At 38.8% G+C, this 13,709-nt stretch overlaps 1 long non-coding RNA gene across 1 annotated transcript in view; it reads left to right on the plus strand.

Annotated features, from left to right (window-relative positions):
- Window positions 1–954: 954 nt before the first annotated feature.
- LOC132374627 (uncharacterized) overlaps window positions 955–13,709 on the plus strand; it is a 34,959-nt gene continuing 22,204 nt past the window's right edge. Inside the window, exon 1 of the long non-coding RNA XR_009505705.1 lies at window positions 955–1,138. This is a non-coding gene — a long non-coding RNA (uncharacterized LOC132374627). The remainder of the gene's footprint in view (window positions 1,139–13,709) is intronic.

Consider the following 13,709-nt stretch of genomic DNA (forward strand, 5'->3'; position numbering starts at 1 on the left):
AGCATCAAAGTGTCTCCCTTGCATTGGCATTTTCTTAAGTAACTTTAATGCAAAATAATCAGTGTGCAATTGAGGTGTATTTTGGGGTGGCCCAACCCAGACACATGCATTCACTAGTTCAGAAAGTAAGTATTTATATCTACTATATTTAAGATCTCTTGCACATTTTTACAATAATAAAGTTTGGAGAAAAATCTAAACTTTCAATTATTGAGAATCTTTTGCCTTAAAATAAAGGTGTAAATTAATTTTTTTTACATGAAATATATTCACAATAAAAGGTAAGTGAGAAAAGAAAATTACAAAACAGAACATATACCCTGTGTTTGTAAATATATATGTTTATACATAGTGTATGTATGTATATATATATTTATGTATCTATATGTTGAAATATTCCTGTGTAAACGACATAAAATATTTGGAAGGAAATGCAAAGTGGTTAACTTTAGCTGGTGGTATCTTTGTTGTCTGTAAATTTTTTTATTATTTACATATTTTATACGATATATGTATTTATTCCTTTAACAAAAGCAATACCTGTTAGTGTTATTAGATTGTCTGCTTGTTTTTAGGATCTGTTTCCTGTCCTTAAAGAGATGACTTTCATTGCCTTGCTTGCACCTAGAGAGTCCCAAAATAGACTGGATATAAAGTGGAAATTGCAATCCATTATTTGGAAAATGCATTGCAAAATATTCAGGCGAAAGTGAAGCATCTCTGGCAACACTGAACAGTAAGCTGCTGTTTCTTCAGATGATGGTGTGGTCCTATGCATTTCATACGTGCTGAGATCATGAAGTCAGCAGACTGAGGTGTTTCACGTGCCCTCATTTTATGACTACAGTAATTCACACCTCCCTGGGCTTGGCCAGATGGGGATGCCGCTATTAATGTAACCAAATCTCTCTATTACATTAACGTTTCCTCTTTCTGTGGCTCCACCAGATAGCTTCATTGGGCTGCCTGGATCCTCATCCTCCAGCACGCTGAGAGATGTCAGCCAGTTAGGCGTGGATAAGCCTGTGGAAGATGCTCTGTCATTCCTTCTGAGGTGCTTGCTTTAGTGCTGGCGCTGCCTGCGCTGCATCTCATCTGCCATCTGACTGCCTCAGTGCCTTCAGCTTCTCCATCCCAGGTACAGTTCACTTCCTTACGAAGGTGTGTCAACATCACTGTTGAACAAAACCCAGTTTTGTTTTGTTTTTAAACACAGTTTATTTTTTCTTCTAAGGGTTTATAACCCCGCAATCCAGTAGAGCAGAATGTGGCCCTCTGTGGGTAGCCCGGGTCTTTGTGCCTGAAGGACTCCCCCATTGTACACCTGTCTTGACAGATTGGTGCCCTAGAACAATATCACTTAGTCACATACTAACCAGCAGGGGGAAAGTCTGTGCCTTTTATTAAAGCCTACCTACTGGCTTAGTGTTTGGAATTCAGTTCTACCTATAAATCAACATCAGAGCATACAACCCAGCGTGTTCAAGAGCTTTGTTTAAACATCAAAGGAAGAACACAGACAAGCACTATGATAGAAATATAACTAATCACTGGCAAATACATCTTTCCTGTCAGTAGGAGCTTAACCTTTCTGTTTAATGTGACTGGGAGAAAGTGCACTTATTTCCATCCTATCTGTTTTCTTTAAAGAGATATAGAATTTTGCTATGAAAAAGAGATAATATTTTTTCTTAATGTAGCACATAGTGTAAGCATTTCAGAAGTGTTTAGTTCAAGGAAGCCACAAGAAATTGAATTCTGTGGAAATCTAAAAGCTGTTTATCATATAATGAAGAATGAATTACCCCACGAATCTAAACTTACTAGAAAAAAAAACAACTTGTGATCAAGCAGCACTAGGAAAAAAAGTAAAACATAATGAAAGCAAGATTTATTTTAAAAATGGGAAGGAACAGATCTTTATTTGTTTGTTGACTGGCAGTGAATGCAATTTGATGCTTTGTGGTACATTGATTGGGATCAATTTAACTTCAACCTCGGCTCCGGGCTTTATGTGTTCATGAGGGGCCTAGGAAGGATTTATTTGAGGTACTCAGAAAAGCCTAGAATCTATAAACCATTCCTTTAATTTTAATGCTACAGATTATGGATGAGAGTTTGGTCACCTGCGTGGATGAGTAGGATTAGAGACATCAAAGCAAGTAAAAATAAGAAAGACAAGCAAAGAAACAACAAACAGAAAGAACTCCATCATTGAAACCAACCGTAGTGTCAAGGGGGTTGGAAGTTTCAGCTAGCAATATAGAATTCCAAAGTGGATGAGCTTTGCTACAGCTCTGCCAGGGTTTCTAAATCTGGGATAAACCACAGAGGTATGAAGCCTCAAAGTCAGCATCTCTGAAAAGGGCATCTTCTACTCCTTCTGACTTGATATATCTGTACAGTATTGGTAATCTTGATGTGTAAATGTTTTTGTGTAATAAAACGGTTTTTAGATAGGTTGTAGCAGTGAGAGCTTTATATACTTTATTGTCATTTTTGTTTGTGAGGTTCTTATAGGTATGTATATACTTGTGGCTCTGTTCCTGTATATGAGAGACTGTCTATTCTAGTGATGTTAGGACTGGTGTTAATCTCAGAGGAAAGTGAAGGGAGCAGAAATGTTGAGTTTGACAAGCTAAGCAAGAATTTTGGACACACTGGTACACATTGTGAAATCCTGGGCAATATGAATACTCTAAACTGTAGAGCTGTTGTGGGAATTAAATGGACTCTCCTATAGAAGATGCCAAATGCATTTTTAACAGCCTTATAGGTCCTGACCATTATTAGTAGTACTAGCATTATTATCATTACCAAAAAACAACATGGGGTGGGCTTCCCTGGTGGCACAGTGGTTGAGAATCTGCCTGCTAATGCAGGGGACGCGGGTTCGAGCCCTGGTCTGGGAGGATCCCACGTGCCGCGGAGCAACTGGGCCCGTGAGCCACAACTACTGAGCCTGCGTATCTGGAGCCTGTGCTCTGCAACAAGAGAGGCCATGACAGTGAGAGGCCCGCACACAGCAATGAAGAGTGGCCCCCGCTCGCCGCAACTAGAGAAAGCCCTCGCACAGAAATGAAGACCCAACACCGCCAAAAATAAAAATTAATTAATTAATTAATTTTTTAAAAAAAGAACAGTTTAAAAACAAACAAACAAAAAAAAAAAACATGGGGGTTAATGCTTTTATGCTATACATCTGGATGATTTTGTAAAAATACCAGATAGTAACTAAGTCTCAGTAAGTCGAAAATTAAAGAACCAGGACTATTTTCTTTTTTTCTGGTATTGAAAGACAGAGGTTTTAGAAGAGTTGTTGCTGATCAGACATGTTTGTTCTTTCACCTGTGCCTGGGGTCTGGACCCACCTCTCTACTCTCCTCTGCTTTCAAACATTCTGACTATGGTAAATAGAGCATGGTCTCTCCTCACTCCCTCCCTCCCTCCACCCCCTTGTTATACCTTAGAAAATGTACTCTGTGCAGAGACTTGGCCACCATATGTGGATGTATTCACATATATCAAGGTTAATAGCTACTCCCCACAGGCAAATGCTAATCCATATTGTCAGTGAGTCTTCATGAGAATAAATGTAGCTGTTGTGCCCGTTTAAATAAAACATTTCCAACAGCATCACAGAATTATTGCACTATTAAAATGCTAATGCACTGTGTTTTGAGAGAGACTGTAAGATCCTTGAGGGCAAGAATTTGTTCCATCCTTAGGTTATGTACTGCAAAGAGGAGAGTGGAACACTGAATGATTTTGTTCTTAACACAAAGCTAATTCTTTTTGTCCCAAGAAAAATTTAAGAGTTTAAATAACTTCCTGAGGCATCCTTCTCAGAAGGAGAAAATGGATTGGCAATTTTCAGAAATCATGTCTGCAGGATCTTAAGACCGTTACAGAGTTCTGTGACATTCAGTTTAGAGTTTCTCAAGACAACAGAAAATGGCCAACACTCAGAGAATTCTTTGTTGTACATGTGCTCTGGAGAGGAGGGGAGATAAGCCCCTTGCTAAGTACTCTGGTCCAGAGCAAACTTTCCTCTAGCTTCTGATTTCCAGAGAGCTTCCCTTCTCCTTCCGTATTGCCTTCCTTTAGGTAACGATCCACGACTTCAGTATCAGACTTGTACCATGCTTAGCTGTAGCACAGATAGATTAAAGGCACTACTCTGGATCTCACAAACTGGTCAGAAGAATAACAGTAGAGTGTTTGAAATGGGGAGTGGTGGGTATAATCAAATCTCTGTTGACAGCATCTATTCTACTCAAGTACTAAGTATTGGTGTCTTGCAGGTAAGGGCCAAAGTAGGGTGGGAGGTTGGAAGTTAGGAAGAAAGTTTGAGAAGAATGGGTGAGCATTATCAATGTCCTAAAAAGCAATAACTAAGGGTTCCTTTATCTCTACTCAACTTATAACAAGATGAGAGAAAGAAGATTCACTCTGACTCTAAGAAGAAAGCAAAACCAATTTCGTAATATTTATTATAGAAAAGTTAAATATTCATAAAAACTTCGTTAATATATTTTTAACATCTTTATTGGAGCATAATTGCTTTACATGGTGTGTTAGTTTCTGCTGTATAACAAAGTGAAACAGCTATATGTATACATATATCCTCATATCCCCTCCCTCTTGCGTCTCCCTCCCACCCTCCCTATCCCACCCCTCTAGGTGGTCACAAAGCACCAAGCTGATCTCCCTGTGCTATGCGGCTGCTTCCCCCCAGCTATCTATTTTACATTTGGTAGTGTATAAATGTCCATGCCACTCTCTCACTTCGTCCCAGCTTACCATTCCCCCTCCCCGTATCTTCAAGTCCATTCTCTACGTCTGCGACTTTATTCCTGTCCTGCCCCTAGGTTCTTCAGAACCGTTTTTTTTTTTTTAGATTCCATATATTTTCTTAGCATACGGTATTTGTTTTTTTTTTCTGACTTCACTCTGTATGAAACTCTCTAGGTCCATCTACCTCACTACAAATAACTCAATTTTGTTTCTTTTATGGCTGAGTAATATTCCATTGTGTATATGTGCCACATCTTCTATATCCATTTATCTATCGATGGGCACTTAGGTTGCTTCCATGTCCTGGCTGTTGTAAATAGTGCTGCAGTGAACATTGTGGTACGTGACTCTTTTTGAATTATGGTTTTCTCAGGGTATATGCCCAGTAGTAGAATTGTTGGGTCATATGGTAGTTCTATTTTTAGTTTTTTAAGGAACCTCCATACTGTTCTCCATAGTGGCTGTATCAATTTACATTCCCACCAACAGTGCAAGAGAGTTCCCTTTTCTCCACACCCTCTCCAGCATTTATTCTTTGTAGACTTTTTTTTTAACATCTTTATTACAGTACAATTGCTTTACAATGGTGTGTCAGTTTCTGCTTTATAACAAAGTGAATCAGTTATACATATACATATGTTCCCATATCTCTTCCCTCTTGCGTCTCCCTCCCTCCTACCCTCTCTATCCCACCCTTCTAGGTGGTCACAAAGCACCGAGCTGATCTCCCTGTGCTATGCGGCTGCTTCTCACTAGCTATCTATTTTACATTTGGTAGTGTATATATGTCCATGACACTCTCTCACCCTGTCACATCTCACCCCTCCCCCTCCCCATATCCTCAAGTCCATTCTCTAGTAGGACTGTGTCTTTATTCCTGTCTTGCCACTAGGTTCTTCATGACCTTTTTTTTTCCTTAGATTCCATATATATGTGTTAGCATACTGTATTTGTTTTTCTCTTTCTGACTTACTTCACTCTGTATGACAGACTCTAACTCCATCCACCTCATTACAAATACCTCCATTTCATTTCTTTTTATGGCTGAGTAATATTCCATTGTATATATGTGCCACATCTTCTTTATCCATTCATCTGATGATGGACACTTAGGTTGCTTCCATGTCCTGGCTATTGTAAATAGAGCTGCGATGAACATTTTGGTACATGACTCTTTGAATTATGGTTTTCTCAGGGTATATGCCCAGTAGTGGGATTGCTGGGTCGTATGGTAGTTCTATTTTTAGTTTTTTAAGGAACCTCTGTACTGTTCTCCATAGTGGCTGTATCAATTTACATTCCCACCAACAGTGCAAGAGAGTTCCCTTTTCTCCACACCCCCTCCAGCATTTATTGTTTGTAGAGTTTTTGATGATGGCCATTCTGACCAGTGTGAGATGATATCTCATTGTAGTTTTGATTTGCATTTCTCTAATGATTAATGCTGTTGAGCACTCTTTCATGTGTTTGTTGGCAATGTGTATATCTTCTTTGGAGAAATGTCTATTTAGGTCTTCTGCCCATTTTTGGATTGGCTTGTTTGTTTTTTGGATGTTGAGCTGCATGAGTTGCTTGCATGTTTTGGAGATTAATCCTTTGTCAGTTGCTTCATTTGCAAATATTTTCTCCCATTCTGAGGGTTGTCTTTTCGTCTTGTTTCTGGTTTTCTTTGCTGTGCAAAAGCTTTTAGGTTTCATTAGGTCCCATTTGTTTATTTTTGTTTTTGTTTCCATTTCTCTAGGAGGTGGGTCAAAAAGGATCTTGCTGTGATTGATGTCATAGAGTGTTCTGCCTATGTTTTCCTCTAAGAGTTTGATGGTTTCTGGCCTTACATTTAGGTCTTTAATCCATTTTGAGTTTATTTTTGTGTATGGTGTTAGGGAGTGTTCTAATTTCATTCTTTTCCATGTAGCTGTCCAGTTTTCCCAGCACCACTTATTGAAGAGGCTGTCTTTTCTCCACTGTATATGCTTGCCTCCTTTATCAAAGATAAGTTGACCATATGTGTGTGGGTTTATCTCTGGGCTTTCTATCCTGTTCCATTGATCTATATTTCTGTTTTTGTGCCAGTACCATACTGTCTTGATTACTGTAACCTTGTAGTATAGTCTGAAGTCAGGGAGACTGATTCCTCCAGCTCCATTTTTCTTTCTCAAGATTGCTTTGGCTATTCGGGGTCTTTTGTGTTTCCATACAAATTGTGAAATTTTTTGTTCTAGTTCTGTGAAAAATGCCAGTGGTAGTTTGATAGGGATTGCACTGAATCTGTAGATTGCTTTGGCTAGTAGAGTCATTTTCACAATGTTGATTCTTCCAATCCAAGAACATGGTATATCTCTCCAATTGTTTGTATCGTCTTTAATTTCTTTCATCAGTGTCTTATAATTTTCTGCATACAGGTCTTTTATCTCCTTAGGTAGGCTTATTCCTAGTTATTTTATTCTTTTTGTTGCAGTGATAAATGGGAGTGTTTTCTTAATTTCACTTTCAGATTTTTCATCATTAGTGTACAGGAATGCAAGAGATTTCTGTACATTAATTTTGTATCCTGCTACTTTACCAAATTCATTGATTAGCTCTAGTAGTATTCTCGTAGCATCTTTAGGATTCTCTATGTATAGTATCATGCCATCTGCAAACAGTGACAGCTTTACTTCTTCTTTTCCGATTTGGATTCCTTTTATTTCTTTTTCTTCTCTGATTACTGTGGCTAAAACTTCCAAAACTATGTTGAATAATAGTGGTGAGAGTGGGCAACCTTGTCTTGTTCCTAATCTTAGTGGAAATGGTTTCAGTTTTTCACCATTGAGGATGATGTTGGATGTGGGTTTGTCATATATGGCCTTTATTATGTTGAGGAAAGTTCCCTCTATGCCTACTTTCTGCAGGGCTTTTATCATAAATGGGTGTTGAATTTTGTCAAAAGCTTTCTCTGCATCTATTGAGATGATCATATGGTTTTTCTCCAATTTGTTAATATGGTGTATCACGTTGATTGATTTACGTATATTGAAGAATCCTTGCATTCCTTGGATAAACCTCACTTGGTCATGGTGTATCATACTTTTAATGTGCCATTGGATTCTGTTTGCTAGTATTTTGTTGAGGATTTTTGCATGTATGTTCATCAGTGATACTGGCCTGTAGTTTTCTTTTTTTGTGACATCTTTGTCTGGTTTTGGTATCAGGGTGATGGTGGCCTCGTAGAATGAGTTTGAGAGTGTTCCCCCCTCTGCTATATTTTGGAAGAGTTTGAGAAGGATAGGTGTTAGCTCTTCCCTAAATGTTTGTTAGAATTCGTTTATGAAGCCATCTGGTCCTGGGCTTTTGTTTTTCGGAAGATTTTTAATCACAGTTTCAATATTAGTGCTTGTGATTGGTTTGTTTATATTTTCTATTTCTTCCTGGTTCAGTATCAGAAGGTTGGGTTTTTCTAAGAATTTGTCCATTTCTTCCAGGTTGTCCATTTTATTGGCATATAGTTGCTTGTAGTAATCTCTCATGATCCTTTGTATTTCTTCATTGTCAGTTGTTACTTCTCTTTTTTCATTTCTAAATCTGTTGATTTGAGTCTTCTCCCTTTTTCTCTTGATCAATCTGCCTAATCGTTTATCAGTTTTGTTTATCTTCTCAAAGAATCAGCTTTTAGTTTTGTTGATCTTTGCTATTGTTTCCTTCATTTCTTTTCCATTTATTTCTGATCTGACATTTATGATTTCTTTCTTTTGCTAACTTTGGGTTCTTTTGTTCTTCTTTATCTAATTGCTTTAGGTGTAAGGTTTGTTTATTTGAGATGTTTCTTGTTTCTTGAGGTAGGATTGTGTTGCTATAAACTTCCCTCTTAGAACTGCTTTTGCTGCATCCCATAGGTTTTGGGTCATCATGTTTTCATTGTCATTTGTTTCTAGGTATTTTTTGTTTTCCTCTTTGATTTCTTCAATGATCTCTTGGTTACTTAGTAGTGTATTGTTTAGCCTCCATGTGTTTGTATTTTTTACAGATTTTTTTCCTGTAATTGATATCCAGTCTCATAGCGTTGTGGTCAGAAAAGTTACTTAATATGATTTCAATTTTCTTAAATTTACCAAGGCTTGATTTGTGGCCCATGATATATTCTATCCTGGAGAATGCTCCATGAGCACCTGAGAAGAAAGTGTATTCTGTTGTTTTTGGATGGAATGTCCCATAACTATCAATTAAGTCCATCTTGTTTAATGTGTCATTTAAAGCTTGTGTTTCCTTATTTATTTTCATTTTGGATGATCTGTCCATTGGTGAAAGTGGGGTGTTAAAGTCCCCTACTATGATTGTGTTACTGTTGATTTCCCCTTTTATGGCTGTTAGTATTTGCCTTATATATTCAGGTGGTCCTATGTTGGATGCATAAATATTTACAATTGTTATATCTTCTTCTTGGGTTGATCCTTTGATCATTATGTAGTGTCCTTCTTTGTCTCTTGTAATAGTCTTTATTTTAAAATCTATTTTGTCTGATATGAGCATTGCTACTCCAGCTTTCTTTTGATTTCTGTTTACATGGAATATCTTTTGCCATCCCCTCACTTTCAGTCTGTATGTGTCCCTAGGTCTGAAGTGGGTCTCTTGTAGACAGCATATGTATGGGTCTTGTTTTTGTTTCCATTCTGCCAGTCTATGTCTTTTGGTTGGAGCATTTAATTCATTTACATTTAAGGTAGTTTTCGATGTGTATGTTCCTATTACCATTTTCTTATTGTTTTGGGTTTGTTTTTGTAGGTCTTTTTCTTCCCTTGTGTTTCCTGCCTAGAGAAGTTGCTTTAGCATTTGTTGTAAAGCTGGTTTGGTGGTGCTGAATTCTCTTAGCTTTTGCTTGTCTGTAAAGGTTTTAATTTCTCCATTGAATCTGAATGAGATACTTGCTGGGAAGAGTAATCTTGGTCGTAGGTTTTTCCCTTTCATCACTTTAAATATGTCCTGCCACACCCTTCTGGCTTGCAGAGTTTCTGCTGAAGGATCAGCTGTTAACCTTATGGGGATTCCCTTGTATGTTATTTGTTGCTTTCCCATTGCTGCTTTTAATATTTTTTCTTTGTATTTAATATTTGATAGTTTGATTAATGTGTGTCTTGGCAAGTCTCTCCTTGGATTTATCGTGTATGGGACTCTCTGTTCTTCCTGGACTTGATTGACTATTTCCTTTCCCATATAAGGGAAGTTTTCAACTATAATCTCTTCAAATATTTTCTCAGTCCCTTTTTTTTTTTTCTCTTCTTCTTCTGGGACCCCTATAATTCAAATGTTGGTGAGTTTAATATTGTCCCAGAGGTCTCTGAGACTGTCCTCCATTCTTTTCATTCTTTTGTCTTTATTCTGCTCTGCAGTAGTTATTTCCACTATTTTATCTTCCAGATCACTTATCCGTTCTTCTGCCTCAGTTATTCTGCTGTTGATTCCTTCTGGAGAATTTTTAATTTCATTTATTGTGTTGTTCATCATTGTTTGTTTGCTCATTAGTTCTTCTAGGTCCTTGTTAAATGTTTCTTGTATTTTCTTCATTCTATTTCCAAGATTTTGGATCATCGTTACTATCATTACTCTGAATTCTTTTTCAGGTAGACTGCCTATTTCCTCTTCATTTGTTTGGTCTGGTGGGTTTTTACCTTGCTCCTTCATCTGCTGCATATTTCGCTGTCTTCTCATTTTTCTTAACTTACTGTGTTTGGGGTCTCCTTCTCACAGACTGCAGGTTCGTGGTTCCCGTTGTTTTTGGTGTCTTCCCCCGGTGGGTAAGGTTGGTTCAGTGGGTTGTGTAGGCTTCCTTGTGGAAGGGACTGGTGCCTGTGTTCTGGTGGATGAGGCTGGATCTTGTCTTTCTGGTGGGTAGGACAGTGTCTGATGGTGTGTTTTGGGGTGTCTGTGAACTTATTATGATTTTAGGTAGCCTCTCTGCTAATGGGTGGTGTTGTGTTCATGTCTTCCTAGTTGTTTGGCATGGGGTGTCCCACACTTTAGCTTGCTGGTCTTTGAGTGGAGGTGGGTATAGTGTTGAGTTGGAGATCTCTGGAAGAGCTCTCGCCTATTGATATTTCAGGGGGCCAGGAGGTCTCTGGTGGACCAATGTCCTGAACTCAGCTCTCCCACCTCAGAGGCTCAGGCCTGACACCTAGCTGGAGCACAAAGATCCTGTCAGCCACATGACTCAGAAGAAAAGGGAGAAAAGAAAAAAAAAGTTATTAAATAAAAAATTTTTAAAATATTATTAAAATAAAATCAAAAAGTAATTTTAAAAAAAGGAAGAAGAGAGCAGCCAAACCAATAAACAAATCCACCAATGATAGCAAGCGCTAAAACCTATACTAAAAAAAACCAGACAGACAGAATCCTAGGACAAATGGTAAAAGCAAACCTATACAGACAATATCACACAAAGAAGCATACACGTACACAGTCACAAAAAGAGAAAAAGGAAAAATATATATATATTTATATATATATATATATATATATAAAGGAAGAGAGCAACCAAATCAATAAACAAATCTACCAATGATAATAAGCTCTAAATACTAAACTAAGATAAACATGAAAGTAGAAACAAATTAGATGCAGAAAGCAAACGCCAAGTCTACAGTTGCTCCCAAAGGCCACTGCCTCAGTTTTGGGTTGATTTGTTGTCTATTCAGGTATTCCACAGATGCAGGGTACATCAGGTTGAATGTGGAGATTTAATGCTCTGCTCCTGAGTCTGCACGGAGAGATTTCCCTTTCTCTTCTTTGTTTGCACAGCTCCTGGGGTTCAGCTTTGGATTTGGCCCCGCCTCTTCATGTAGGTCACCCTCTGGCATCTGTTCTTCACCCAGACAGACAGGAGGGGGTTAAAGGAGCAGCTGATTCAGGGGCTCTGGCTCACTCAGGCCTGGAGGAGGGAGGGGTACGGTAATTATAATGGAATGCGGGACAAGCCTGCGGCAGCAGAGGCCAGCATGATGTTGCAACAGCCTGAGGCACGCCATGTGTTCTCCCGGGGAAGTTGTCCCTGGATCACGGGATCCTGGCAGTGGTGTGCTGCACAGGCTCTCGGGAGGGGAGGTGTGGATAGTGACCTGTGCTTGCACACAGGATTCTTGGTCGCTGCAGCAGCAGTGTTAGAGTTTCATGCCCATCTCTGGTGTCCGCGCTGATAGCCGTGGCTTGCACCCATCTCTGGAGCTTGTTTAAGCAGTTCATTAATATTTTTATAACATCCTCCTATGCATTTCCCTAGGTATTCTTCTTCTGCTCAGGGTCTATGTTTTAGTTAAATGTTTGTATATTTTTAAGTATATATTAAAATATTTTGTTAAAAAATGTCCTAGTAGATCTTTTAATGGTATTTGATAGGCACAAAACACCATTTTTTGTTGTTATTGTTCAAACATCAGTTTCCCAAGTTGGTATTTATTTCACCCTTGGTTGTAATTGCAATGATCATTATTAAATCACTTTATATAAAATAGAGACCATGTGTTAACTACTAGAGCAGCAGCTCTTCCTGAGCATTACTGTGTCACAGGAATAAGTTGAAGCAAAGCAGTAGTGAACCAAAATGCTCCAATCACACTTGCATGTCGAATCTATTCTTCCTCTTGAAAAGGTTGTTTCACTTGAGTAATAGATGTTTGGAAACCATGTTCTGCCTCTTCGTTTATCAGCTCCACACATGTGTTCATCCAGACATGGGTCAAGTTACTATTTCAGGTCCACATTACTTTGGCAAAAGCTAAATTACTTGTGAGAGACAGGGAAAAAGACTGCCCTGATGTCTGCTTTGCCCAGGCAGAAGAATGTACAAATAAATACACTCAGGTATAGTAAAGGACCCTATATATTGTTCTCAAGCTGGTGTCCATCACTGTCCTGAGAGGGAGAAAACTTATGGAAAACTGTCTTTAAGAACCTTGTGCTTGAGGGGTTGTCTGTTTATGTTCCTCTTAACTGAGTGGTTCACAGTGGGATTGTCAATATCTCCTCAGCCTGGTAATCAGGTGTGGGGACTCTCTGAGGTATTTCCCAACCTCTCAATAATGCACAGGGAACTCTGTTGGAGGTTGTAGCAGTTCTCATATAAGTGGATACTCCTTCACTTCCATTTTTCTCTTTGTTCAGTTCCCACATTCTATTTCCTTTAGCCTATCTTAAAGTTACCAATATCTGGGTTCCGTGGTGGCACAGTGGTTGAGAATCTGCCTGCCAATGCAGGGGACACGGGTTTGAGCCCTGGTCTGGGAAGATCCCACATGCCACAGAGCAGCTAGGCCCGTGAGCCACAATTACTGAGCCTGTGCGTCTGGAGCCTGTGCTCCACAACAAAAGAGGCCGCTACAGTGAGAGGCCCGCGCACCGTGATGAAGAGTGGCCCCCACTTGCCACAACTAGAGAAAGCCCTCACACAGAAACGAAGACCCAACACAGCCATAAATTAATTAATTAATTAATTTTTTAAAAAAGTTACCAATATCTGATATCTCCAGTCCTCTCCCTAATGGAACTCCAGACATCCCAATATGAGAAAGTGGTCCTAGCCCTTGGCCCATCTTCTGGTGGTGTAAAACTTGATGCCTTGGAAAGCTTTTCTGCCTTCCAATGCTGTTTGATAAAGAACTATTTTCTTTAGGTTTTTTAAGTCTTCTTTATTAATTCTACTTAACCTTTTCATCACCAGAAAAAGCCCAGCCCCCCTCCCATTAGCATTAGGTGCTGCTTATACCTCGTTACACTAAGGATGTTCAAGTTTGCAGACCGTCACATTTTTAAACATATTCTTTTCTTCTTCTTCCTCTTCTTTTCAAAAAAAAGTATTAAACAAAATGCATCTCCTCCTAGTGGTAGCACAAGGGAAATCACAAGCCCACTGTATTATACCACTGTGACAGAATGTCATTTCAATTGCCTTA

This window comes from Balaenoptera ricei, chromosome 11 (assembly GCF_028023285.1).
Source record: "Balaenoptera ricei isolate mBalRic1 chromosome 11, mBalRic1.hap2, whole genome shotgun sequence".
Lineage (NCBI taxonomy): Eukaryota > Metazoa > Chordata > Mammalia > Artiodactyla > Balaenopteridae > Balaenoptera > Balaenoptera ricei.